The sequence below is a fragment of the Oncorhynchus mykiss genome, chromosome 16 (assembly GCF_057628025.1).
Source record: "Oncorhynchus mykiss isolate SJ-2025 chromosome 16, ASM5762802v1, whole genome shotgun sequence".
Classification (NCBI taxonomy): domain Eukaryota; kingdom Metazoa; phylum Chordata; class Actinopteri; order Salmoniformes; family Salmonidae; genus Oncorhynchus; species Oncorhynchus mykiss.
The window spans coordinates 45,449,571-45,455,365 of NC_143037.1; positions in this window are offsets into that span (position 1 = coordinate 45,449,571).

Genomic DNA, 5,795 nt, shown 5'->3' on the forward strand with positions numbered 1-5,795 from the left:
AGCTACACAAAAACTTTTGTTTAAATATTTCTAGCCTGTCTATCTATGGGTAACAGGGTTGACGTGTTAGGCTTGACCTGCTCAGTTTTCCACCACACAACACCAGGAAGTGGCCAAAGAGTAGAACCAGCTCACCTGCTTTTACACTGTTTTCACTAATAGATGTTCAATGTTTCTTTTAGATTTGTTCTTTTTTTTTTAAGGAATTCGTTTCACCATATTAAAACGAAAGTTCAGTTCACGTAACAGACTTGACCTTAAAATGAGGGACAGACGTAAAATGTTTCACTAATCACATGAAATAAACACTATGAATTCAGAAATGACTTTTGTCAAACCAACAAAATAACTAGGGCTTTACAATGATGGTGAAAACTTAACTTAATTTTGGGTTAAATGGGGTAAAATCTTCCTTGAAGCCACCAGGAATGCACGGAGGAACATTATTTTATTTATTTATTTATATGTCTTTATTTACCTAAAAGAAAACAGATTTATTTAATTCTCCGTGTGGTCTATATTAAAAGGCAATTCATTTAATAAAACAGGCTTTTAAAATGTGAAAGGGCAAAAGGCACTCTTTTAGTGGAACGACCCAATACATATTCATTCTCTTAGTGGTTGATCAGCTCAGGATCCCACACATGGCTGTAATTTAATGGAGAATTGCCCACCGGGTTCCTGTCCAGAGGTAAACACACTAATAGTCAGGCTTTTGTTATTGCACGACTATGACAACTGCTTCTATCAACAAACAATAAAGTGTTGAGGGAACAAGGAGTCACTGTATGTATGGAGGGACCCTGCTGTGCCCACTTCTCACCACCAGTCGATCATTGACCAGAGATTATTTATGAGTCTATATTTACAAGCCAATAGTAAAACATGAATGGACTGGCTGCATGGGATCCATTTTCCATTTTTCCATTCAGAAATTGAAAACGGCATACTGATTTAATTCGTCTTGAAAACAGAATAGAGTACATGTTAATTGCTCTTGGAAATGTATCACTGATATAGTGATCACTGAAATGCAGCCAGTGTCCTTTGCTGTGTCACTAAGTAGCTATCATGGCATTGGTTGATGTGGTGTCGGATACTGAGAGAAAAAAAAGTGCTAGAGAAATTGAGACACGGCAAACACACAGGGCCAGGCAGTCACCATCAAGCTGTGAGTCAACAGGGGGCCAATCCTTCAAATCTGAGATGTAATCTGGGGCCGGAGAGCTATAAACGTTTACTGGGTGGGAGGTGCTGCTGGATAGGAAGAGGGGCTGCAGGAGATGAGTCCCTTCTTTAGTTAACCTATGGTGTTCAAATAGTATTGGTTTTCTTTCAAATACTTGAGCTGTGCTAGATTGAGATTGCCTGGCACAATGGAATAGTCCCAAACGTGCAAAGCAAACCTCATCCATATGTAACTCCCAGGTAGGCTCAATCTAACGCTCAATGCATTTGAGAGAAAACAAATACTACTTGAACCCAGGTCTGATAGACTATCATGACCATCAGTAAAGTAGCATATCAAGCATCTCCTAGTTAGTTCTTAGCGAGGATGGATTTGTATGCCTTTCCTGGTTGGTGCATAAGAGGTGAATCATATGAGCACAAGTGCTCCCACATGGTATATGCACTCACATTGATTGATTAGCTAATATGTAGAAATTGCAGCCAGATGGTAAAGTGACTAGTTTCTGGTAAAGTGTTATGCTGACTAAACATTGAACACAGGCACGCCAACACAATGTTTTGGAAAGTGTGGTGATGAAATATGGATGCACTGTTTGGTACCACAGATATTGTTTACAGCACAGGCAAACCTCTCCTTCATCTGTTGCTACAGAACCAACCCCTGAAATTTACATACTTATTTACATGGTGTCTGTCAACTTTGGTGGTTTTCTTACATCAGGCAAATAAAAAATAGGAATTTTAAAGTGTTATTTAAATGTCAGCTGTTCATACAAGAACTAGATTACTTGTGGACCACATTCATAGCAGGATTCACTGATTTACATGCACAATCCCCCAAGAAATACAATCAACCTGTCAACATTGTTCAGTAGTCCCTCCAAACAAATTGGGAATATTCCTTTTTAGTGGCTAAAATGTATTATGAGGTAAACAGGCTACAAATTACAAAACTATCGTCTCTTTCATCTGTTTTCTAGCCATGCAGTAAATGTCTCATTTTAAAAATAGAGTTATGTAAATAAATAGGGTTATTCAATTATGCCTCCATGTATTTTACTTCACTTTTGAGCACGCAACATGCGGTGACTCTGTTTGTGTCTTTCAGTTGCAAGGTTACCGATAGAGGGGAAAATCATGCTTGTTTGGTTTGAAATTACCATTTTAGTAGGTTAGTAGACATAGTGCCTTTGGAAGGTATTCAGACCCCTTGACAGCCTTAATCCAAAATGTATTAAATGTAATTGTATCAATCAACTCACAATACCTCATAATGACAAAGCCTAAATGTTTCTGTCACAGTGACCATCAGGTTTTTGGTCACGTCCCTGACCATGGCCCTTCTCCCCTGATTTGCTCTGTTTGGCTGGACGGCCAGCTCTAGGAAGAGTCTTGTTGGTTCCAAACGTTTTACATTTAAGAATGATGGAGGCCACTGGGTTATTGGGAATCTTTAATGCTGTAGAATTATTTTGGTACCCGTTCCAAGATCTGTGCCTGTCTCAAGGGCTCTGCGGACAATTCCTTCGAGCTCATGGTTGGTTTTTGCTCTGACATGCACTATCAACTGTGGGACCTTATATAGACAGGTGTGTGCCTTTCCAAATCATGTCCAATCAATTGAATTTACCACCGGTGAACTCCAATCAAGTTGTAGAAACATCTCAAGGATGATCAATGGAAACAGGCTGCACCGGAGCTCAATTTCGAGTCTCATAGCAAAGGGTCTGAATACTTATGTAAATAAGGTATCTTTTTTTTCTTTTTATAAATTAGCAAATTTCTAAACCTGTTTTCGCTTTGTCATTATGGGACATTGTGTGTAGATTGCTGAGTAAAACATTTTTTTAATCAATTTTAGAATTATTCTGCAACGTAACAAAATGTTGAAAAATTCAAGGGGTCTGAATACTTTTCCCGAAAGCACTGTATCCCAGAAAATTTCAGAGTCAGACTGATAGGCCTTTATAATTCCTAACCAATCATTCTAACAGCATTATGTTACAGCACCATAAGGCACCAAATTATATTGTGAAAAGGAATGGTCCATTGCCCAAATTGATTTGTACTAACCCCAAATCCACCTGTGCTTCTCTCATAGAACCTATAGTATCTATAGTTACAATTGTGTCAGTGTTTTCTTTCTGTATGACTCTTTACAGAATCGTTTTTAGCTACAAAGCACTTTAAGGTACATGCCCTATTTCATACCTGCTACACCAGATTTTGTGCTTTTGTAAACCAGAAAATAACAAACATTTTCGAGGAACAGAATCAAAACCTGGATCAAAAGTGATCTTATAATGTTCTGGAACAGAGTCGTTATTTTAAAAGCATGGGAACTGGTTAATAGCGCTATTTTACGTTCCAGGCATTTTTTTTTGCAGTCCCACAAAAACAAAAAAAAACAAAGCGCCCATGCAAAGCCCTCACTCTTTCACACAGAAACTTATTCCAGTGTCTGCCTTCCAGCAAAAAATATTTGCCAATGTCTGTACATGTGTAGGCTACCTGAACCTGCCCCTCCGAAGCATATGCTCCTGCAGCCTACTGACATTACAAGCGTGATTCAGAAATTAGGGAGAGAGATTTTTTTAAATTAGAGTAACTTTTTCAAGCTAGTTAAGGATACTATAGTTATCACGTTTCACATTGGATGTATTAACTGCAAAAAGGTAAGACGTGTTTTTATTTTAATTCTGTTGCCACTCTTCACACACAAACTTGCTATCTAGCTAACATTAGCTAGCTAGCGCTAGTGAAACGCTAAGCCAAGTCTCGGAAGTTCAAAGTCATTCAAAGTTCCTTCATAGAAGCCCCTCCTCTGTAGGTATAATTCTGTGTGCCTAATTCAGATAATACATGCAATAACAAGATGTCCAGCGCTTCTTGCCCTACACTTGTCTGTCCAATGCATGTAAACGACTATAGCTTGCCTGCTCCATAGCAAGCTGCTCTATCCGCACTGATTGGTGAAGTAATTTAATATCAAACTAAATGTAATGATTTCAGAGGTTTAAAAAGGAACAGGAAGGAACGATTTAAACTGTTATTTTTGAGGGGGTTTGAACCGGTTCAGAACCTTATTTTGCTGGTTGGAACAGTTAACGGAAACAAAAAAAATGATGGTTCTGTTCAGCAAGAAGCGATAGGAAAATAATTCCGGTTCCAACGCCTGGTTGTAACAAAGAAGTATGAGACAAATGTACACATCTAATAACAAAAACGTTTCAAATCTGAATGTATAATGCCCTCCACTAATATTGACACCCTTGGTAAATATGAGCAAAACGGCTGTGAAAAAAAATGCTTTATTATTTATCCTCTTGGTCTTTCATTCAAAATATTCACAAAAATCTAACCTTTTAAATAAAGTAAAATCATTGAAAGTAAAAACAAATTCTGACCATAAAACAATTATTGGCACCCCTTCATTCAATACATTGTGTAACCTCCCCTTGCCAAGATAACAGCTTGGAGTCTTCTCCTATAATGTGTACTGAGGTTGGAGAACACACAGCAAGGGAGCTGAGACCATTCTTCCATACAGAATATCTCCAGATCCTTCAGCTCTTCAGCTCATCCCATAGGTTTTCTAACGGGTTTAGGTCGGGACTGGGAAGGCCATGGCAAAACCTTGATACTGTGGTTAGTGAACCATTTTTGTGTTGATTTTGAGGTGTGCTTTGGATCATTGTCTTTCTGGATGATCCAACCACGGCCCAATTTAAGCTTTCTAGCAGAGGCAATCAGGTTCTGATTTAATATCTGCTGGTACTTGATGGAGTTCATGATACCATGTCCCTTAACAAGTTGTCCAGGGACTTTGGAAGAAAAACAGCCCCACAACATCAAAGATTCACCACCATACTTCACAGTGGGGATGAGGTACTTTTCTGCATGGCTATCGTTCTGTCTACGCCAAACCCACCTCTGGTGTATGTTTCCAAAAAGCTCTATTTTGGTCTCATCTGACCATAGAACCTGTTCCATTAATGTTTGGCAAACTGTAGGCGCTTGAGTTTGTTGTTTGATGACAGCGAAGGCTTTTTTAATGCAACCCCCCTAAACAACTTGTGGTTATGTATGTGGCGTCTGGTCAGAGCTGGGAACTTTCTGACCCCAAGATCCAACTATCGTCTGTAATTCTTCAGCTGTAAAACGTTGAGATTTTTTGGGCCACACAAACCAGGGTCAATATAGACACACGTCCCCTTCTAGGCCGATTGTTAACATCTCCAGTTGCTTTAAACTTCTTAATTATTGCCCTGATAGTGGAAATGGGCATTTTCAACTATTGAGCTATTTCCTTACAGACATGTCCTTATTTGTGCATCTCAACAACCTTGGATGATGGATGACGATGGGAACTTGGCCTGTATGTCACCTCTTATTTATACCCCAGTCAAACAAGAAGTCATGGCTTACCACTTAATCACTCAGGTGAACTTAACGTAAAATATAACGTATAATATAATATAACGTATAATATAATAATAATATAATAATAATTTCTAGGGGTGCCAATAATTGTGGCACACGTTTCTGAGAAAAATATTTATTTCACAAACGTCCCTTTTTCAGGACCCTGTCTTTCAAAGATA